General features: G+C 42.1%; 1 pseudogene; it reads left to right on the plus strand.

The window, feature by feature from the left end:
* The first annotated feature begins 14,543 nt into the window (after nt 1-14,543).
* On the plus strand, nt 14,544-22,147 carry LOC142549302 (pyrophosphate-energized vacuolar membrane proton pump-like; annotated as a pseudogene).
* The last annotated feature ends 2,440 nt before the right edge of the window (nt 22,148-24,587 follow it).

Consider the following 24,587-nt stretch of genomic DNA (forward strand, 5'->3'; position numbering starts at 1 on the left):
TGAAATTTGTTAAGAATTTTAGTGTAATTATAAAATTTGTTAAGAATTTTAGTCGAGCAGAAATTCAATCCACATTGTTAAAAAAAGGGATACATTCTTCTACTATTGTAATGAATTTTCTAATTAACATATTTAAATTATAATATATAACTCAATATTAAAATGTTTACACAAATAATTTTTTATATATATTTACATTCTAATTATATATAAAGTGAATTATATATTATAACATGATCAAAACTCAAAAAAATACCTCTACCCATTCGACACAAATCGATCCAAACCCTAAACCCTAAACCAAACCCCGAACACCACCACTCGACCTACACTCCACCCACTCCACCCGAACTCGACCCAAACCCTAAACAAAACCCTAAACCAAACCCCAAACACCATCACTCGACCCAAACTTAAAAATGGACCGCACACATTACAATCTTGCCCACTCGACCCAAAGTTAAAAATTCACCACAAACACATATTAATAAAAATCAAATCGATTGTCTTTAAATTCAAACGAATTACATATCATTAACCCTATCTTCTACTAAATTCCTAACAGATGTAAATATGTTTTGTTTTTTTCTTCCACGTCTTCTCTTGATCACAGGTGACAGTACTAACATATCATCAAGTGGCCACTCGTTCTGATTCAAAATTGGATAAATTGGCTAAGAATAGGCTAAGGATCATGTCATAACAGAATAATATTCTGAGAACAAGAAATAAAAATTAACGTCACAAAAGTAACTCGCTGCAATTGCGTGAGAACATGGAATCTTGTCAATATCAAATTCTCTACAGGTACATCTCTTCAATTTCAAATCCATAATGTCACTGTTTGTAGCACTTCGAACATTGAACTCAAGATGGCCCAGCTCATAAACTTGATATCCCCGACCAATATTAAACCTTTCACGCAAAATCGACTCAATAGTTGGAGTGAAATTTTTTGTTGATGTGACAGATGCATTTCGATACCTTGAAAACCAATATGTAGTCAATGTCTGCAAATAATTTAGTAGTACAATGATTGATGTAACGCCCCAGATTCGACGACTGTCCTCACTGTACCAAGACGAGTCTTTCCAGCGTGCTTATGTCCTCTCACTCACACGCACCCTGGGAAACTTCCCAGGAGGTCACCCATCCCAAAATTGCCCCAAGTCAAGCACACTTAACTTTGGAGTTCTTATATGATGAGCTACCGAAAAGAAGATGCACCTTCGTGATATGAGTAGTACAAATCAAATCTTTTAAGCCCTCTTCAACTGTACAGTCCATTACATTGAATAGTCTCGGAATCCCTCTCATTCCCGTGTGGGTCGGTTCATTCATGTTCCCTCCACCTAGAAGCCTGCCAGGAGCCGCTCATTTTCCGTGCAACTGATGGCACCGGCGATCACCCCCCGCCCTCTTCGGCCCCGGGCCTCACATGCCCACCAGCTTCCGCTTGGTTCGTCCCCGAACCACACCGTACTAATAGAGGTCGGCTCTGATACCAACTGTAACGCCCCAGATTCGACGATTGTCCTCACTGTACCAAGACGGGTCTTTCCAGCGTGCTTATGTCCTCACTCACACGCACCCTGGGAAACTTCCCAGGAGGTCACCCATCCCAAAATTGCCCCAAGTCAAGCACGCTTAACTTTGGAGTTCTTATATGATGAGCTACCGAAAAGAAGATGCACCTTCGTGATGTGAGTAGTATAAATCAAATCTTTTAAGCCCTCTTCAACTGTACAGTCCATTACATTGAACAGTCTCGGAATCCCTCTCATTCCCGTGTGGGTCGGTTCATTCATGTTCCCTCCACCTAGAAGCCTGCCAGGAGCCGCTCATTGTCCGTGCAACTGATGGCACCGGCGATCACCCCCCGCCCTCTTCGGCCCCGGGCCTCACAATTGAAGTTGTCTTTCTTCACGCAATCTTGCATTTATTGATTCAACACCATTGGTTGTCATAATGTTATACCAAGATTTTGGGCTATATTCTCGAGTCCATCGATCCAATGAATCACTTTCTTCCAAAAACTTTGCAGCATCGGGATATATTTTCTTAAACTTTTCGCACTCCAAGTCAAAGTCGGTTTGCTTATAAATTTTTTCTAACCGCTTAAACATTTCGGTACAACCCTTCTTTTTGCAATGAATTTTCATATTTTGTGACAAGTGCCATATACAATGACCATGATGTGTATTTTTGTAAATGTCGGCAACTGCAGCAATGATGTCCGGATGTCTGTCTGAGATAATCACCAATTCTTCCTCATCAACCACTACTTCTAGGAGCTTCGTCAAAAACCAACTCCAAGAAGCAATGGATTCTACATCAACAACAGCTCAAGCCAAAGGATATTGATGAAAATCTCCATCTTGTGCTGAGCCCACGAGTAAAGTACCGTCGTACTTTCCTTTCAACCATGTACCATCAATAGATACGACTTTTCTCATGCGTTATACCCTCTTGCACATGTGCCATATGCTAAAAACAACTACTTGAATCTATTGTGCTCATCTACTACTAAATCTATTATACTACCTGGATTCATTCTCTTGACCATTTTCAAATATGAATGTAGAAGAGCAAAACTTCTTTCAGGATCGCCTCTGAAGATATCCTGTTTTGTATCAGAATGAGTGGCCACTTGATGATATGTTAGTACTGCAACCTGTGATCAAGAGAAGATGTGGAAGAAAAAAGCAAAACAGATTTCCATATGTTGGAGAATTTAGTAGAAGATATGGTTGAATGATATGAAATTTTTTTGAATTTAAAGACAATCGATTTGATTTTATTAATATGTAATGTGTTTGTGGTGAATTTTTAACTTTGGGTCGAGTGGGTGGCGAGTGGGTCGAGTGGACAAGATTGTAATGTGTGCGATCCATTTTTAAGTTTGGGTCGAGTGGGTGGTAAGTGGTTCGATTCTGGGTCGAGTGGATCGAGTGGTTAGGGTTTTGTTTAGGGTTTAGGGTTTGGGTCGAGTTCGGGTTGAGTGGGTGATGTGTGGGTTGAGTGGTGGTGTATGGGGTTTGGTTTAGGGTTTAGGGTTTGGGTCGAGTTTGGGTCGATTTGGGTCGAGTGGGTAGATGGATTTCGAGTTTTGATCATGTTATAATATATAATTTACTTTGTATATAATTAGAATGTAAATATATATAAAAAATTATTTGTGTAAACATTTTAATATGAGTTATATATTATAATTTAAGTATGTTAATTAAAAAATTCATAACAATAGTAGAAGAATGTATCACTTATTCTAACAATATCGGTTGAATTTCTACTCGACTAAAATTCTTAACAAATTTTATAATTTCATTAAAATTCTTAACAAATTTCATAACAATATAACCTAAAATATTCATAACACATTACATGTTCACTTGACTGAATGTATCTCGAAGCATATGAACTGAATGTTTATTGTATATCAATGAGTCGAGCCTCCATATACTCGTGCACCGAACATGGGTCGAGCCTTCATGACGGTCTCGACCCACAAAGGCTCGACCCAAAATTGGGTCGAGTGGGTCGAGCCACCACCCAAATTGGGTCGAGTGGGTCGAGCTTAAGAGATATTGTGTGGCTCGACCCACTCGACCCACACGACCCAGTGAATTGGTTTTATTGTTTAAAATAGATACCCACACAACCTTGTACTCGACCCAATGAATTGTTTTTATTGTTTAAAATAGATTCAGTGTACTGAAACTACAAAACTACAAAACTCTAATCAAAATTGAAAACTTCTTAAATGGATCACATAAATTAACTAAAAATCAATATAAAATATCATATAATTGTTTTAATCCAATGATAATAATTTATCTCAAATACAACATGTAACGTACCGTATTTTTACTATTCAGAATTTGCGGAAAAATTGAAAATTTTCTTAAATAATTCATGAACCTTCAAAATTTGATAAAACAGCTGTTCGTCCTCAAAAATTGTTGCAACAGAAAAATCTCAAAATGATGTCTACCAAAAATATTTGCTCGAACCTCAAACAGTAACATAAAATCAGAGTATTTAAACATTTTCATAAAAGCTTAAACTTGGGCGGTCCTCGGGTTTAGCCTCCTGCTCAGTCCAAGCATGCTCCTTGGTCCCCACCCCTTGTCTCCTCGAAAACATCCTCACCTGCATCGATCAAGTCTAGTGAGTCTAAAGACTCAACACGTATAAACTGCAAGTAATAAATACTACATAATAAAACCACATGCAACTTTAAAATAGAGCATACATAACTTGAAACTTGAACTTACATACGTACATACGTAGACGTGCCATAAACATAAAACTTTTCTTAATGTGCTTGCGTACTTGTACATACATGAACATACATAAACTTCATCATTTTGCTTAGAGACATGTTTCAAAGCAAGTGACCCATAACATAAATCGCCTGATCAGACTAAACCACAGTAAATACTACATAATAAAACCACATGCAACTTTAAAATAGAGCATACATAACTTGAAACTTGAACTTACATACGTACATACGTAGACGTGCCATAAACATAAAACTTTTCTTAATGTGCTTGCGTACTTGTACATACATGAACATACATAAACTTCATCATTTTGCTTAGAGACATGTTTCAAAGCAAGTGACCCATAACATAAATCGCCTGATCAGACTAAACCACAGTACTAGGCTGACAGGGACGAATCCACTGCCACATACATGATATCCCCGTTCATGCTTTAACGGGCGGATTGGTCCCCGTTCATGATTTAACGCTTTCCAATCCATATCTAAATCCGTTCATGCTTTAACGGGGTGGGTTGATCTCCGTTCATGATTTAACGCTTTCCAACCCCATACATACATTGGTCACAAGACATTTAGCATACCTCAAAAACTTGAAAATATTTTCTTGCACGTCGACATACTTACTTGGCGTTGAGGGATTCGTTGGATTTCATTTGGGGCCGCTGCTGCACATACTAACATGAAATTTAAATACTTAACTTGCATAGCTTAGACGTAGGCATACGTGCTCAACCCCGAATTCAATAAATAACTTAAGACATTCTAGAACACTCGGGACTTGACCTCATTTAAATCATCTACTAACCCAAGACATGAAACTCCAAAACACAAATAAAATTTCTCAAAAATATGAAGTACACGGACCCCGTGCCTGGGTCCGTGTATGGGTCCGTGTAGGTACGAAAAAGAAATACTCGGGAAGAAGAAGGGACACGGGCACCGTGCCTAGGTCTGGCTCCGGGTCCCTGTAGGTGCGGTGAAATTTGTTGTGCAGGAAAGGGAAGGCACGAACCCCGTGCCCTGGTCCGTGTGAGGGTCCGTGTTGGATCGCAAAAATGGCACCAAGAAGAAAATGAAGGCACGGACCCCGTGCCAGGGTCCATGTCCGGGTCCGTGTACCTGCGCGACTTGTAAACCCACGAAAATTCAATGCATGCAATGCTTATCATTCAAGACTCGATTGTACGGACCATGAACCGACACCCCGAGACCCATACTAGTATGCCATAACATCGAATCAAATTCGTACAAACACCCCAAAGCACGACGTCCACTCTACGACACATACAATTCAAAAACACGGCAATTGACACCAAATCGTTTCCTATGACTTCTAAAGAATTCGAGTGCCTATCGACACTAATCGACAACCCAAATGCCAACCCAACATCATACTAAGAATACCTAGACGCAGCAACGAACACCCATCGATCCCCAACGAAGCCTGCAACAATAAAATCTCAAGAACACATTAATACATAATTTTCGGAAAACGCAGTTTGAGCAGTCTCACGAAAAATGCAATAACTCACTCAATTTTTATCCAAATATTTAGTTTTTACTGTCAAATCGAAGGTATCAAAAAGTTCTACAATTTTTATGTTGAAGGTTTTCTCAGAATCACAACTGAAAAATCACAGTATTTAAAAAGACAGTAAAAACGTAATTTTAGATCTAAAAATAGTTTCACAAGTGATCTAAAATAATTGCTCAAACTTCTACACATCACACATGGATTTTTACGCATAAAATAACGCAACACATACTATGACCTGATCGATGCAGAAATAACAGAATGTACGTGCCTTTTGATGATTAGAAATACCGATATGACGATACCGACGCGGGAATGATGCGAGAGACGATCCGGGACGAACGTGGCACTAAATTCCTTGAAGAAAACTCAAAGAAATGTGCTGGAAAAGTGCAGAAGAGTGGGTGGCTGCTCTTGGGAAGGAGAACCCTAGGTTTTCTTTTTTTCAAAAATAATAAAAATTCTGCATAGTGAAGTGTGTGTGTGTTTGTACCGATCTTTAGTGGGTGTAAAAGTGTGTGTGCGTGTGATTAGTGTTAATTAGGAGCAAAATTTGCTTAATTAATAATTAACAACTAATTAGAAAAATACTAACCCTCCTCTAACTTTAGTAAAATCCCATAATTTAAAATAAATTGTGCACTAACCGAACTTTAAAAGTTTTAAAACTCTAAAATTCCTAAATAAATAATTTAGACTTTAAAATTGCTGAAACTAAATAAATTATTTAAAATGTCTCATCATTAACTTAAAATAAAATACCAAGTTTTAAAATTGTCAAAATCGTCGCCGGTCTCTATTCTCGATCACGCATCGAGTAATCGCCTGAAACATGAAACTCGTGAAATATTTTAACGTGCATCACATAAACATACATAATTTAAAATAATGAAATTTAATAAATCATGCATCACGAAAAATCCTTTTAAATTTAAATAAATGATTTAACAAATAAATAAATGCATGAGTTTTACGTATACTGATTTTGGGCTCTACAGTTCCTCCCCCACTTATATAAATTTCGTCCTCGAAATTAAACCTTACCCAACAACTCCGGGTAGCGAATTCTCATATCCGCCTCGGCTTCTCAAGTGGCTTCCTCCACTGAATGATTTAGCCACCGGACTTTGACCAACTCGGTCACATTGTTCCGAAGTCTGCGCTCCTGTCGGTCTAGTAATTGGACAGGTTTTTCCTCATAAGACAGGTCTGGATCCAACTGCAACGGCTCGTAGCTCAAAACATGCGATGGATTAGCTAGATACTTCCTCAGCATTGAGACATGAAACACATTGTGCACCCCGGCCAGATTTTGCGGAAGGACAACACGATAAGCTAGTGTCCCAACTCTGTCAAGAATCTCGAACGGTCCAATAAACCTCGGGCTCAGCTTGCCTCTTTTCCCAAATCTCATAACACCCTTCATAGGTGCTATCTTTACAAAAAAATGATCACCTACGGCAAACTCGAGATCTCTCCTACTTTTATCGGCATAGCTCTTTTGACGACTCTGGGCGGTCTTCATTCTGTTTTGAATCTTTACCACCACATCTGCAGTCTGCTGAACTATCTCTGGTTCAAGTTCTGCTCTCTCACCAACCTCATCCCAATGAATTTGTGATCTGCACTTCCTTCCATACAATGCCTCGTAGGGAGCCATACCTATGGATGCTTGAAAACTGTTGTTGTAGGTAAACTCCACTAGAGGTAGCTTAGATTCCCAAATCCCCTGGAGATCGATCATACAGGCTCGCAATAGATCCTCCAAAATTTGAATCATTCGCTCAGACTGTCCATCTGTCTGCGGGTGAAAAGCTGTGCTGAAAAGCAACTTCGTCCCCATGGCTGCATGTAAGCTCTTCCAAAAGGACGATGTAAATCTTGGGTCCCGGTCGGACACAGTGGAAACTGGGATCCCGTGTAATCGAACGACCTCCCTGATATAGAGCTCTGCATACTGCGTCATGGAGAAAGTCGTCTTCACTGGCAAGAAGTGCGCTGACTTAGTAAGTCGATCCACTATGACCCATATGGCATTGGATCCTCTAACTGATCTTGGCAAGCCAACAACGAAGTCCATGGTAATATTCTCCCATTTTCACTCGGGGATAGGGAGTGGCTTAAACATTCTTGCTGGCCTCTGATGTTCCGCTTTCACTTGTTGACAAGTAAGGCATTCAGACACGAATCTGCGGATGTCTCGCTTCATCCCTAGCCACCAATACAAAATCTGCAAGTCCTTGTACATTTTGGTGCCTCCTGGGTGAATGGAGTACGGAGATGCATGTGCCTCTGTCAGAATATCCTCTCTGATCGAATCAACACTAGGCACCCACATTCTACCTCTGTATCTCACAATACCATTAGACACTGTGTAGAGTACACTGCCCTTGGCTTCATCCTTCAGTCTCCATTTCTGTAACTGCTCATCTGAAGACTGACCTGCTCGGATTTGGTCAACAACGAAGACTGGACTGTCAGATTAGACAGCCTTGGAGCTCTGCCCTTGCGATAAACATCTAAACCAAACCTCTGAATCTCAGACTGAAGAGGTCTCTGCACTGACAACTGCGCTATAACTGCGACTTTCCTGCTCAAGGCGTCTGCCACTACATTAGCTTTTCCCGGATGGTAGCTAATTTCACAGTCATAGTCCTTCACTAACTCCAACCACCGTCTCTGTCTCATATTAAACTCTTTCTGCGTGAAGAAGTACTTGAGACTCTTGTGATCGGTAAATATCTGTCATTTCTCGCCGTACAAGTAATGTCTTCAAATCTTCAATGCAAAGACAACGCGGCTAATTCTAAATCATGAGTTGGATAATTCTTCTCATGCATCTTCAACTGTCTGGAAGCATAAGCTATCATCTGACCATGTTGCATCAACATTGCGCCTAACCCGAGCTTAGATGCATCGGTGTATAGCACAAAATCTCCTTGCCCGGATGGCATGGCTGGCACTGGTGCTGAAATAAGGGCTTGCTTCAAAGTATCGAAGCTCTTCTGACACTCGTCGCTCCACACGAACTTAGCATTCTTCTTGGTCAGTGAAGTGAGTGGCACTGCTATCGAAGAAAATCCCTGAATAAACTTACGGTAGTAACCGGCTAAACCCAGAAAGCTGCGGATTTCTGATGCATTCTTTGGCTCAACCCATTCTTTAACGGCTGCCACTTTTGCTGGATCCACCTCAATCCCACTGCTTGAAATTATGTGCCCCAAAAAGGCTACCTTCTCCAACCAGAATTCACACTTATTGAACTTCGCAAATAACTTGCGACTCTGCAAAACTGTCCTCAAATGCTGACTATGCTCCTCATGGCTCTTCGAGTAAAGGAGAATGTCGTCAATAAATACTATGACGAACTGATCAAGGTAAGGCTGAAATACTCGATTCATCAAGTCCATAAAGATCGCTGGGGCGTTCGTCAGTCCAAATGGCATCACTAAGAACTCGTAATGCCCATATTTGGTTCTGAAGGCTGTCTTGTACACATCTGCATCTTTCACCTTCAGTTGGTGATAACCCGATCGAAGATCGACCTTAGAGAACACTGTAGCTCCACGCAACTGATCAAACAAGTCTTCGATTCTAGGAAGTGTGTATTTATTCTTGATCGTTACCTTGTTCAACTCTCGGTAATCGATGCACAGACTCATGCTCCCATCTTTTTTTTTCACAAAGAGCACTGGTGCGCCCCACGGTGAGAAACTAGGGCAAATGAATTCCTTGTCCAGGAGCTCCTGTATCTGCTGCTTGAGCTCTAACATCTCAGCTGGAGCCAATCGGTACGGTGCCTTAGAGATTGACACTGTGCCGGGCATGAGATCAATTTCAAACTCCACCTCTCTCTCTGGTGGAAGGCCTGTGACGTCATCTCGAAAGACGTCAGGAAATTCTCTGACTACTGGCACATCTGATACTGACGGAGTGGGTATGTCAAGTGTTGAAATGATGCTGGCCAAGAAAGCCTGACACCCCTTGGAAATAAGTTTCCGCGCCTGCATGCACGAGATCATGCGAGAGAAACTCCTCCACCTAGCTGGCTCGAAGAGAAATTGTTCCATACCCAAAGGTCTAACCAATACTGATCTCTTCTGAAAATCAATCAGGACTCGGTTCTTCGTCAGCCAGTCCATACCCAAGATAATATCGAATTCTGGCATTGGCAACACTATCAAGTCTGCATACACTAAGTGGCCCTGCAGCTCGAGATCGATGTCTCTAACCACGCTAGTAGCTGATATTTCTTCCCCTGATGGGACTGTTACTGAATAACTCACATCGAGTCCAATGATCTTGATATCCAAGTGACTAGCGAATGTCTCCGAGATAAATGAATGGGTGGCTCCTGAATCTATCAAGGCCTGAGTAGCTATTCTCTTGATGAAAATATTTCCCGTCAGCAGTGTATTGTCTGGGTTCGCCTCCTGTGCGTGCATGGAGAACACTCTGCCCTAGGTTGGTTGCCTCCACTATGGGCATTCCTTCAACATGTGGTCACTGGCTCCACATTTGAAACACTTGCCTGACCCATACAAACACTGTCCCGGATGCTAGCGGTTGCATTTCGGGCACACCGAGTACTCTCCCGGCCTCTGAGGAGCTTTCTGCAGCTGAATTGGACCCTTGCCCTTTGGCGGTCCCTGATATGGCTTCTTCCCTGGCGGCCCCTAGAACGGCTTCTTAAACTGAGGTCGTTGATGCTGCTGTTGTGGAGCCTGGTAGGGCCTCTTGCCCTGCCTGTCAGCCTCAATATCCCTCTGATCTTGCTCCGCCGCCAAGGCTCTAGATAAGGCAACGGCATAGGTCGTAGGACCAGAAACTCGAACGTCACGGCGCAATATCGGCCGCAACCCATCCATGAAATCCCTCAGCTTCCCCTGGGCATCATTAGCTATCAGGGGCATAAAGTGACACCCCCTCTCGAACTTCCTCACGAACTCCGCCACGCTGCTATCTCCCTGATGCAACGTCATGAACTCTCTGGTTAGGCGAGAGCGTACTTCCTCAGTGAAGTACTTGAAGTAGAATACCTCCTTAAATCCATTCCAAGGCAACACTTGCAAATTGACTGCCACTGACGCACTTTCCCACCATAATCTGGCGTCCCCTGACAGAAGGAAAGTGGCACACCTGACCCGATCTGCGTCTGTCAGCTCCATGAATTCGAAGATTACTTCGATGGATTTAATCCATCCTTCATCTATCATCGGGTCAGTGGTCCCCGAAAACTCCTTTGGGTTCATTCTCCTGAATCTCTCATACACTGCTTCCGGTCTGGGCCTCTCCCTTGCATCTACTGCAGTCTGGTTCCTCGCAAACTGTGCGAAGAACTGCGTCATACCTGCAAGCATTTGTGCCTGCATGTCCGGAAGTGGAGGTGGAGGAGCGTCTCTTCTCTCCTCTCGAGGCTCTCTATCCTCATCCATTGCTTCACGGTCGATCACACGTCTAGGAGGCATACTGTTCCAATAATTTACCCAACGCGTAAACCCCACATGCATGAACATGATATTGACAACATAATATGCACGTACTTGAACTTTAAAATATGCACATGCTGAAATCAGAACTTAATGCTTACTACATAACATAAATTTGAAACCTTAAAACTTACAGACTTGAGGTGTGACTTCGTGAGCTTCTTGCGACTGGCAGTAGGCGTAACCCTTTACAAGAACACCGATCTGATACCAACTGTAACGTACCGTACTTTTACTATTCAAAATTTGCGAAAAAATTGAAAATTTTCTTAAATAATTCATGAACCTTCAAAATTTGATAAAACAACTGTTCGTCCTCAAAAATTGTTGCAACAGAAAAATCTCAAAATGATGTCTACCAAAAGTATTTGCTCGAACCTCAAACAGTAATATAAAATCAGAGTATTTAAACACTTTCATAAAAGCTTAAACTTGGGTGGTCCTCGGGTTTAGCCTCCTGCTCAGTCCAAGCATGCTCCTTGGTCCCCACCCCTTGTCTCCTCAAACAGTAATATAAAATCAGAGTATTTAAACACTTTCATAAAAGCTTAAACTTGGGTGGTCCTCGGGTTTAAACTTGGGGCCGCTGCTGCACATACTAACATGAAATTTAAATACTTAACTTGCATAGCTTAGACGTAGGCATACGTGCTCACCCCCGAATTCAATAAATAACTTAAGACATTCTAGAACACTCGGGACTTGACCTCATTTATATCATCTACTAACCCAAGACATTAAAATCCAAAACACAAATAAAATTTTCCAAAAATATGAAGTACATGGAGCCCGTGCCTGGGTCCGTGTATGGGTCCGTGTAGGTACGCAAAAGAAATACTCGGGAAGAAGAAGGGACACGGGCCCCGTGCCTAGGTCCAGCTCCGGGTCCGTGTAGGTGCGGTGAAATTTGTCGTGCAGGAAAGAGAAGGCATGGACCCCGTGCCCTGGTCCATGTGAGGGTCCGTGTTGGATCGCAAAAATGGCACCAAGAAGAAAAAGAAGGCACGGACCCCGTGCCAGGGTCCGTGTCCGGGTTCGTGTACCTACGCGACTTGTAAGCCCACGAAAATTCAATGCATGCAATGCTTATCATTCTAGACTCGATTGTACGGACCATGAACCGACACCCCGAGACCCATACTAGTATGCCATAACATCGAATCAAATTCGTACAAACACCCCAAAGCACGACGTCCACTCTACGACACATACAATTCAAAAACACGGCAATTGACACCAAATCGTTTCCTACGACTTCAAATGAATTCGAGTGCCTATCGACACTAATCGACAACCCAAATGCCAACCCAACATCATACTAAGCATACCTAGATGCAGTAACGATCACCCGTCGATCTCCAACAAAGCCTGCAACAATAAAATCTCAAGAACACATTAATACATAATTTTCGGAAAACGCAGTTTGAGCGGTCTCACGAAAAATGCAATAACTCACTCAATTTTTATCCAAATATTTCGCATTTACTGTCAAATCAAAGGTATCAAAAAGTTCTACAATTTTCATGTTGAAAGTTTTCTCAGAATCAAAACTGAAAAATCGCGGTATTTAAAAATACAGTAAAAACGTAATTTTAGATCTAAAAATGGTTTCAGAAGTGATCTAAACATAATTGCTCAAACTTTTACATATCACACATGGATTTTTAGGCATAAAATAACGCAACACATACTATGACATGATCGATGCAGAAATAACAGAATATACGTGCCTTTTGATGATTAGAAATACCGATATGACGATACCGACGCGGGAAGGACGCGAGAGACGATCCGGGACGAACGTGACACTAAATTCCTTGAAGAAAACTCAAAGAAATGCGCTGGAAAAGTGCAGAGGAGTGGGCGGCTGCTCTTGGGAAGGAGAACCCTAGGTTTTCTTTTTTTTTTTCAAAAATAATAAAAATTCTGCATAATGAAGTGTGTGTGTGTTTGTACCGATCTTTAGTGGGTGTAAAAGTGGGTGTGCGTGTGATTAGTGTTAATGAGGAGAAAAATTTGCTTAATTAATAATTAACAACCAATTAGAAAAATACCAACCCTCCTCTAACTTTAGTTAAATCCCATAATTTAAAATAAATTGCACACTAACCACACTTTAAAAGTTTTAAAACTCTAAAATTCCTAAATAAATAATTTAGGCTTTAAAATTGCTGAAACTAAATAAATTATCTAAAATGCCCCATCATTAACTTAAATAAAATACCAAGTTTTAAAATTGCCAAAATCGTCGTCGGTCTCTATTCCTCGATCCCGCATCGAGTAATCGCCTGAAACATGAAACTCGTGAAATATTTTAACGTACATCACATAAACATACATAATTTAAAATAATGAAATTTAATAAATCATGCATCACTAAAAATCCTTTTAAATTTAAATAAATGATTTAACAATTAAATAAATGCATGGGTTTTACGTGTACTGATTTTGGGCTCTACACAACAACAACAGTAATGCCTAAATTCATCAATCTTCTCATCGTTCAGTTGATAGGCATTTTTTCTGAACCTGGTATAAGCTGTTGCCCTAAACAGTAAACTCCACATTCACCGCTGCAATAAAAAACAAACATAAAATGTCCATTGATATACACTAAACAATAATGAAATAATAATTTTTAAAATAAAAAAATTTAACCTGATTTTTTGAGTAGAAAAATTATCTGGCCTAACCATTCTCATCTTTCAGAAACATCACTGACACCCAACATATGTGGAAGCATAAGTGACAAAGGGTTAATAAGTTTAAGCAACGTCTTGCCTGACCTATCTACGTTGCGGTCTGAATCTATGATTGTGATCTTCTTAATATCACACAAAACTTTTAATAAAAACCTAATGTCCGAGAAGATGAAAGTATATCAAAATTATTTTGGTTTTATTCCATGTAACAGCTCTCAACTCACCCATTTCTGCTCTCACATAGGGTATCAAACATTCTATATTATTCTGCCCGCCCTATATTAGAGGCAACTGTTCCTTTGTGTTTGCGTTGGGCTTTGGGCTGGACTTATCATTGGGTTTGTTACCGAATATTATACCAGTAATGCTTACAGGTTCACTTTGTAGTTCCTGTTCTTTGTTTTATTGTATCGGCAAATACAGTTCGTTCACAATTTTCAATCTGATGCATTGGTTCTTTTGTTGTGTTATTTTTTTTCCTGATTGGCATTTTAAATATACGTAGTCCTGTACAAGATGTAGCTGATTCCTACAGAACTGGTGCTGCTACCAATGTTATATTTGGCCTAGCCTTGAGATACAAATCAGTTATAATTCCCATTTTTGCTATCACAATTAGCATCTTTGTCAGTTTTACCTTCGCTGCTATTTATGGTATCACAGTAGATGCCCTGGGAATCCTCAGTACAATTGCCACGGGTGATACCCACGGAAAATTTAGGGTCCGATCCCAACGAGTGTCACTAGTTCAGACGTGGGCTTTAAGATAACCCTGAGCCTGAAATCAAGAAGAAGACCGTTAGGAGGGGGCCAGGAGGGTGTCCTGGCGTAGCCCCTCCGACACTCAAGTCAGTGACTGAGGATATATGGGGGGAGCAGCTAAGGGTGCTGCTGAAAACAATATAATGAATCCCTCAACTGAACGCTCAAACCTGGTATTTATAGGAGAATACCTGGGCCCCTGACGGGCCTGTCTTCCATTTGGGCTAGGGATGGGCCAGGGGTAGTGGGCCCATCCATGGGGTATCACCAGTCTCCCCCTCCCGAGTCGAACTGAATCGTAGGTTCGAAATTCGATTAATTGTGTTGTCCTTGGTTCATCGGGCGTGAGTTGTGTATTTTCTTCCTACCGCTCGTCAGTATCCAAAACTTTGGAAACAAATCAAGTCGCAATCCTGCTCTGCGGGGAAAGATTTGATGTAGTCTTCCACCCTGTTCTGGTCACCTCCTTACTTGATTCTCACTTCTCCCATACAGAATTTCCACTGCAATTCATTCACCAGCTCTCCATCGCCTGGTAACAGCACGCTCCTAGATACACTCGCCTCACTCTCGCCCAACCACCTAGCCCTCACGCCCTCGCCCAACAACCTAGCCCTCTCGGACCCGCGCCACACCTTCATCTCACCCTTGCCGAACGCCCGCGCGCCTGCCCCTTCGAACGCTGGCCCCACAACCTATCCTCGCCCAAAGCCTCTCACCCAGCCGCCTCTCCCCCGTCGAGGGCTCGCCCAGCGCGCATACCCCGTGCTTGCCAGCAGCTTCGCCCAGTTCCTGCCTCGCCCTCACCGAGCGTGCCTTCGCATCAGCCATGCTCATCCCTCGCCTCGCCCAAGCCAAGCTCGCCCCTCGCCTCGCCTCAGCCCCATCACCTTGACAGCGCACAGAGCCACGCTCGCCCCTCACCTCGCCCAAGCCAAGCTCGCCCCTCGCCTCGCCTCAGCCTTCGCGTCGCCCCAACCCCATCGTCACATCTCTCGCCTCGCCTCAGCCCCTTCGCTTGCGCCCGCTCGCCCAGCTCGTACGCTCGCCCTAGCGCCAAGCTTGCCCCACGCCTCGCCTACCTCGCTCAAGCAGCGCGCTTGCCTAGCACAGCGCCTCACACTCTCCCTTCGCTCGCAGCCCTTGGTTCTTGAAGTCGATCCCCGTAATTTTCGCAGCGGCAAACATAATTCGTTATCGATGAACCAAATAAATTTTTCTAACACCTTCTGCCCTCGTCGCCCCTATATTCAAGGTCATCTATTAAGCTTTTGCAGGAAAATAATTTCCACGTCCCTGCGCCTTTGACTCATCTGCTAAAACAGTCCTTAGCAGGAAAAATAAAACTTCAACCTCCTCACCATCTAACTCCTCTGCTGGGCGATGCCTCATCAGGAAAATAACTTGATTTCCAACTCCTCGCCCTCTGACTCCTCTGCTAGGCGATGCCTCAGCAGGAAAACAAAAGTTTCACCTCCTCACCCCTGACTCCTCTACTAGGCTCAGCCCAAGTAGGTAAAATTTAATTTCTCTTCATCAACTCTTCTCATCCATTAGGCGCAACCTTAGTAGGAAAATAAAATATTTTCTCCTTCCCAACTCTGTTCCTCTACTAGGCAATGCCTTAGTAGGAAAATGAAGTATTTTCTCCTTCCTAACTCTGCTCCTCTACTAGGCGATGCCTTAGTAGGAAAAATAAAATTTCTCTTCTCAACTCTGCTCCTCTACTAGGCGATGCTTTAGTAGGAAATAAAATATTTTCCCCTTCTCCACTCTGCTCCTCTGCTAGGCGACGCCTTTACAGGAAAATAAAAATTTCACCTCGTAACTCTCTGACTTCTCTGCTAGGCGATGCCTTAGCAGGAAAAAAAAGATTCTCCACCCTCACCATCTAACTCCTCTGCTAGGCGACGCCTTAGCAGGAAAATAAAAATTTCACCTCATCACCCTCTGACTCCTCTGCTAGGCGACGCCTTAGCAGGAAAATAAAGATTCTACACCCTCACCCTCTAATTCCTCTGCTAGGCGACGCCTTAGAAGGAAAATAAAATTTCACCTGATCACCATCTGACTCCTCTGCTAGGCGACGCCTTACCAGGAAAAAAAAAGATTCTTCACCCTCACCCTCTAACTCCTCTGCTAGACGACACCTTAGCAGGAAAATAAAGATTCTCCACCCTCACCCTCTGACTCCTCTGCTAGGCGACGCCTTAGCAGGAAAATAAAAATTTCACCTCATCATCCTCTGACTCCTCTGCTAGGCGACGCCTTAGTAGGAAAATAAAGATTTTCCACCCTCACCCTTTAATTCCTCTGCTAGGCGACGCCTTAGCAGGAAAATAAAATTTCACCTGATCACCCTCTGACTCCTCTGCTAGGCGATGCCTTAGCAGGAAAAAAAAAAGATTCTCCACCCTCACCCTCTAACTCCTCTGCTAGACGACGCCTTAGCAGGAAAATAAAGATTCTCCACCCTCACCATCTAACTCCTCTGCTAGGCGACGCCTTAGCAGGAAAATAAAAATTTCACCTCATCACCCTCTGACTCCTCTGCTAGGCGACGCCTTAGCAGGAAAATAAAAATTTCACCTCATCACCCTCTGACTCCTCTGCTAGGCGACGCCTTAGCAGGAAAATAAAGATTCTCCACCCTCACCCTCTAATTCCTCTGCTAGGCGACGCCTTAGCAGGAAAATAAAATTTCACCTGATCACCCTCTGACTCCTCTGCTAGGCGATGCCTTACCAGGAAAAAAAAAAGATTCTCCACCCTCACTCTAACTCCTCTGCTAGACGACGCCTTAGCAGAAAAATAAAGATTCTCCACCCTCACTCTCTGACTCTTCTGCTAGGCGACGCCTTAGCAGAAAAATAAAAATTTCACCTCATCACCCTCTGACTCCTCTGCTAGGCGATGCCTTAGCCGAAAAATAAAGATTCTCCACCCTCACCCTCTAATTCCTCTGCTAGACGACGCCTTAGCAGGAAAATAAAATTTTACCTCATCACCCTCTGACTCCTCTGCTAGGCGACGCCTTACAAGGAAAAAAAAGATTCTCCACCCTCACCCTCTAACTCCTCTGCTAGACGACGTCTTAGCAGGAAAATAAAGATTCTCCACCCTCACCCTCTGACTCCTCTGCTAGGCGACGTCTTAGCAGGAAAATAAAAATTTCACCTCATCACCCTCTAACTCCTCTGCTAGGTGACGCCTTAGCAGAAAAATAAAAATTTCTCCACCCTCACCCTCTGACTCCTCTGCTAGGCGACGCCTTAGCAGGAAAATAAAAATTTCTCCACCCCACCGTCTAACTCCTCTGATAGTCGAGGCCTTAGCTGGAAAATAAAAATTCTCCACCCTCACCCTCTAACTCTTCTGCTAGGCGACGCCTTAGCAGGAAAATAAAAATTTCTCCACCCCCACCTCTAACTCCTCTGCTAGGCGATGCCTTAGCAGGAAATTAAAAATTTTTCTCATCCCCAACTCTGCTCCTCTACTATGCGATGCCTTTGCAGGAAATAAAATTTTCTCGCTTTTATAATATACCAACATTCATGAATTGAAAAGAAGACATTGATTTTATTGAATTCCAACGGATTACATGGAAAAATGCGAAGATGAAATAATCAACGATAAAATCCAAAATAATATTCCCTAAGGTGGTAAGCATTCCAGGGACTCCTTAAAGCCTTGCCTTGAGCATTCTCCAAGTAATAAGCCCCAGAATTAAATTTCGCAATCACTCTGAAAAGACCATCCCACTCTAGGTCCATCTTTCCCCCTGCTCTTCTTTTACCTTCAACATGACACCGTCAGACACTTCTTCCATTCCTAATCATGTTAAGCTCCACACGCGCTCTTTTTCCCTCCTCCCTCACTACCCCTTCATAACACCGACGCGCGACTTTTTTGTCCCCGCACAAGACCTCAACTCCTTTTTTTCACAGGAACCTTAAGCTTCTGATAATAAGTGGAAGCTACGGCTCTGAAATCCTTCAGGGCTGGCCGTCCTAGAATTCCATTATACGCTGACGGGGTATCTACCACGGTGAAAGCTATCATCTTTGTTACCCGCCGAGGATCAGTTCCCAAGGATAGGGGAAGCACACTCTGACCCAAAGGCGGGATGGCGTGTCCTGCAAACCCATACAGCGGGGTGGAGACTTGCTCAAACTCAAATCCTTCCAACTTCATTTGATCTAACGTGCTCTTGAACAAGACGTTCACGGAGCTTCCATTATCAATAAATATCCTCGCCACATCATAATTGGCAATGGTAGCCGTCACAACCAAGGCATCGTTATGTGGAGTCACAACGCCTTGAAGGTCTTCTGGCCCAAAGCTGATGATGGGGTCTTGTGATAAGTCTGCACCCCTAGATATCTCAAAGTTTTCCAACCTCCTCCCATGTGCTTTCCGAGCTCGCCCAGAGTCTCCTTCAGTAGCACCGCCCGAGATCATATGAATCATTCCTCTCGTAGGGTGGTTATCCTTATTCGTTCCTCTCCTCGATTCGACGGGCTCCTGAAGGACATCTTGACCTCGACCTTATCCTCTCTTTCCCCCGCACCCCTCTTCCTTCCTCCTTTCTCCGTTCCCTCAACTCTACTTTCTCCGGGCCGGTTCTCCATCCTTCTGTACCGTTGGACATATTCCAAGTTTACATATTTCTCAGCTCGAGTCAACAGATCATCATAGCTCGACGGAGGCTTCTTGACCAGTGACTTGAAAAACTCTCCTCCCCTCAGTCCTTGTGTGAAGGCACTTATCATGATGTCAGGGGTAGCCGCTGGTATTTCCAGCGCTGCACTGTTGAAACGCTGAACAAATTCTCGCAAAGTTTCATTCTCTTGCTGTTTCATCACGAACATGCTCAAATAATTGTTATGATGCCTCTTGCTGCTAGCAAATCGGTGCAAGAAGGCAGCTGAGAAGTCCTCAAAAGAACGTATAGATTTTGGCCGCAAGGTGTTAAACCACTGATGGGCTGACCTCACCAATGTGCCTAAAAACACCCTGCACCTGACTCCATCCGAATATTGGTGCAACATAGCCGCATTCTCAAATCTCCCCAAGTGTTCTTCAGGATCAGTATGTCCGTCATATTCTCCCACGTTTGACTGTCGAAAATTTGGAGGAAGCCCTTCCTCCAAAATGGCAGGGGAAAAAGGACTCTCCTTCTTGGACACTGGAGCTATGTTTTCCAATTGTTGCCTCAACATTCTTATCTCCTTCCACATCTCCTCTATCTCAGGATTCTCCCCACCTTGGAGGGGTTGCGTCTCTTCAGCCTTGCTCTGATGACCCTCAGCATTCTCCTCTCGCTCCTGGTGAGTGGCTTGTCCTTCAGCAAACATAGATTCTTGGTTCCTCTTCATAGCCTCATCCACTGTCCGAGTGATGAATTGACCCAACTGCTCCAGGGTCAAATTCCCCACATTTTCATTAGGACGGGGTTGCTCGACCCTGGTCTCTTGACGAGGTTGTTCGGCTCTTGTCTCAAGATGAGATTGTTCGGGTCCCTTCTGAGGACGCGATGATGCTGAGGTAGCTCTTCTACTCCCTCTCTTGCCTACCACCTCTACGTCTCAACTCAAACTTTCCCACAGACGGCGCCAAGTGATACTCACGGAAAATTTAGGGTCCGATCCCAACGAGCGTCACTAGTTCAGACGTGGGCTTTAAGATTACCCTGAGCCTGAAATCAAGAAGAAGACCGTTAGGAGGGGGCCAGGAGGGTGTCCTGGCGTAGCCCCTCCGACGCTCAAGTCAGTGACTGAGGATATATGGGAGGAGCAACTAAGGGTGCTGCTGAAAACAATATAATGAATCCCTCAACTGAACGCTCAAACCTGGTATTTATAGGAGAATACCTGGGCCCTTGACGGGCCTGTCTTTCATTTGAGCTAGGGATGGGCCAGGGGTAGTGGGCCCATCCATGGGGTATCACCAACGGGGTTGGCCATTGATGCTTATGGCCCTATCAGTGATAATGCTGGAGGTATAGCTGAGATGGCTGGTATGAGTCACCGAATTCGTGAGAGAACTGATGCTCTTGATGCAGCCGGGAATATCACTGCTGCTATTGGAAAGGTATGTGGTAGTTCTTTTATTGGATGTTAATCTTTTTTCTAATTTTAATGCTATTGCACCCAGGGATTTACCATTGGATCTGCTGCCCTTGTTTCATTGGCATTGTTCGGTGCCTTTGTAAGCCGGGCTGAAATTACAACTGTTGCTGTTTTAGCCCCTAAAGTCTTCATCGGCTTGATTGTTGGCGCAATGCTTCCATACTGGTTCTCTTCAATGACCATGAAGAGTGTTGGCAGTACTGCTTTAAAGATGGTTGAGGAAGTTCGTAGGCAGTTTAATACTATTCCTGGTCTCATGGAGGGTCGTGTGAAGCCTGATTATGCCACGTGTGAAGATTTCAACTGACGCGTCTATCAAGGAGATGATCCCTCCTGGCGCACTAGTCAATACCACTGATTGTCGGAATCTTATTCGGTGTTGAGACCCTCTCTGGCGTTCTTGCTGGTTCTGTTGTTTCTAGTGTCCAGGTATGATTTCTATTATTGTAGAAACTTGTTTTTTAAGTGTGTTGTTTGGTTCAACCACTGACCTTTTCTGCTTTTTGCATCCATGTCCTTACAGATTGCAATATCTGCATCCAACACCGGTGGTGCATGGGACAATGCCAAGAAGTACATCGAGGTATCGGAAAATTTTTGGTTTTCTCCTGGCATTTCGTTGGACTTTCTTGTATTATAATTTTGAAGTTTTGAAAGAGTTTCTGAAAGTGGTGTGCTTTTTGGATGTGAATTGGCGAAGACGACCTGACACCTGGGCTTTTGAATTGAAGCATATCTGCTTACAGAATCAAACATTAGAGGGCCTAAAATTTTGAATTTGTTTTTCTTACAACCAAACTTTCTATTCAGGCTGGTGCCTCAGAGCATGCAAGAACCCTTGGCCCCAAGGGATCAGAACCACACAAAGCAGCTGTCATTGGTGACACGATCGGTGACCCTTTGAAAGACACTTCTGGGTCGTCACTCAACATTCTTATCAAACTAATGGCAGTCGAGTCCCTTGTTTTTGCCATTTTTCGCCACTCTTGGCGGTCTGTTATTCAAGATCTGAGTAAACCTGTGCCTTCCTAAGGAGGGTCTCGTCACTGAAGTTTGGGAACTAGGAAGTTTATAGTAGCTCATAATTTTGAGAGATTTTTTTGATAAATGGGGTATGACGATGGTTATACCGATAAAAGTGGCAAAATGTTCCTTGGTATCAGAATCGAACGCATCAATTTTTGTTTCTAAAGCCATTTTACATACAATTAGACTCTAGCAATCGTTGTAATGTTGAATTTTGCTCCAAGATACTAACTAGGATTGAAGTATATATTTTTGCATTTGTACACGCCGCAGCTTCTACTCGGGTTTGATTTTTCAAAGGAAGATGTCTGGTATTCGGTTCCTATAACTGCAAACCATGTCAAAAATAATATGTTTCCCATAAAGATGCATCTGTGTGTGTATGATGCATCTTAGGAAAAAAAACGTTTGTATTATCAAATTAGCAGTTAACTCTGCTAGCCAAAAACTTGTAGTTATACTCGTACTGTGTTAGAAGCGGCCCAATCTTATTTATTCGTTCGATAGGTTTGATTGTATGTTTCAGGAGTTTTTGGCCTATTAATAATAATATTTTTATTTCTTTTATATTAGTATATATATGTTGAAAAATCCTTTCCATTAGTAATATCCAATTTTACTAGGGAAGGAGCAATTACTCAGTAGTAGATATGTCAAAATGGGTTGGCGGAACGGGCCAGCCCGCCACCCGCTGCAACCCGCCATTAGGCGGGGCGGGGCGGCCCGTCATTTTGGCGGACCTCTAAATGGTCAACCCAGCCCAACCCACCTTGGGCCGCGGGTTAGGCGGGCCGACCTGCTTATTTTTTCAAGAAAAAAATTTAAACATATTTTAGTCAAATAGTTTCATAAAATAATTAAAAATATTGAAATAAGAATTAAGAAAGCATAGAACATAATATATAAAAAGTAAAGTGTTTAAACCAAACATGAAGATTGAGACATGGAAGAGAACATAAAGTCGAGAAAAGAGACGGTTGTAAATTTTAAAAAATATTATGTCTTCAACAATACACATAATTAGTAAACCTCCATCGGGTCCACAAAATTTCACTGCAACTCGTCGGACTTCAAACGAAACCACTCTTGGGTTCACAAACAACTTATATGCTTAAAAATTATTTTAAGATTCATGAATAAAATTTACAGGAATTTCTTCCCTTTTGTTTTCTTTATGTATATCTGCAAATTTCTCTTTTTTATTTTATTTATGTATATTTGTTGTAAGAGTAAGTTATGAATAAATTTGTTCTAAGAGTAAATTATAAATATATTTGTTCTAAGACATGGAGGCACGTGAAATTTATTCCAATTTTTATATAAAACTTAAAACTTAAAAATATAAAATTTTATCCTAATTTGGCGGGCCAGCCCGCCCCGTTTGAGCTCGATCCGTCTTGGCCCGCAACCCAAACGGGCTCAACCCATTTAGCCCGCCTCCAAACGGGCTGTTATTTTATCAACCCAACCCGTTCAATTTTTATAGTGGGGCGGACCGGCTCGACGGGCCTAACCCAATTTGACAAGTCTACTCAATAGCAAGGATAAAAGCATGTATTAGGTTACGAGCGTTCTAATGAGTTAGGTTCTTAAGGGAGAATTACAAAATTGGGCCATTTGTGAGGTCTTGCATGTGGAGTATTTCTAGAATCAGATCAAAACGGTCGGTTCGGTCGGAAACAAGTCACGGGTTCAATCTCGGACATCGCCCAAAATCGTTTTACCAGTAAAAAAGGTCAGGATGATATTACACGGCCAAAATCGATCAAAAAGCGGTTGGATTGGTTAAATTTTTTTAAATTTATTTTATTTTGATTTTAATTATATATATATATATATATATATTTATGATTATTTGTATTTTGAATTTTGTTAAAAATATTATTTTAGAAGTATCAGAGCTGATTTGATTTTTTAAACATTGAAAAATATAGATTTTTTTTTTATTTATATACACATTTAAGATATTTAGAATTTAAAATATATCATTCATTATATTACGTTATTATTTTATATGATGTAATAGTGTTCCAGTCCGACCGTATGATTGAACGACTATTTTATGGTGGATCTATTTGATCATTGGTTTGGTTATGAAAATATTGGCTTAAGGAGAAGTTTCAAATTATCCTTACGGTGCAACCTCAACGATGCATCTAAAGGTTAATATTGAATAATACTTATGAGGTCTACTGAAAAATCAACAAACTTCACATGTATAGTGTAGCATCTCATTTCCCCATTTCTAATGTTAAAATTAAATACAGCCTCTTTTTACTTTTGTTTATAAAAATTTAAATATTCGTAAATTTCGTAAAATAATTAAATTAAGAGAAAATTTCAAATAAATTTCAAATTCTAGTTTCATTTAGACTTTTTATATTGTCCATGAAAAGTTATTTTAAGTTCCGCACTTTATTTTAAAAGTTCCAAAAGCATCCTTGAGCCTCTTTTCGATATTAGACGTTGTTGTATTTATCAAACCTGCCCAAAGGTGCAAGATTTTAAACTTATATACCATTAACACGAGGGTTACACACACACACACACACACACACATATATATATAACACAACATGTTTCCATCTAATAAATTAAACATTTACCTCTTTGACAGAATGTCATCGGATTGTATCCACCGATTTTTATAGA

This window comes from Primulina tabacum, chromosome 6, assembly GCF_025594145.1.
Source record: "Primulina tabacum isolate GXHZ01 chromosome 6, ASM2559414v2, whole genome shotgun sequence".
NCBI lineage: Eukaryota > Viridiplantae > Streptophyta > Magnoliopsida > Lamiales > Gesneriaceae > Primulina > Primulina tabacum.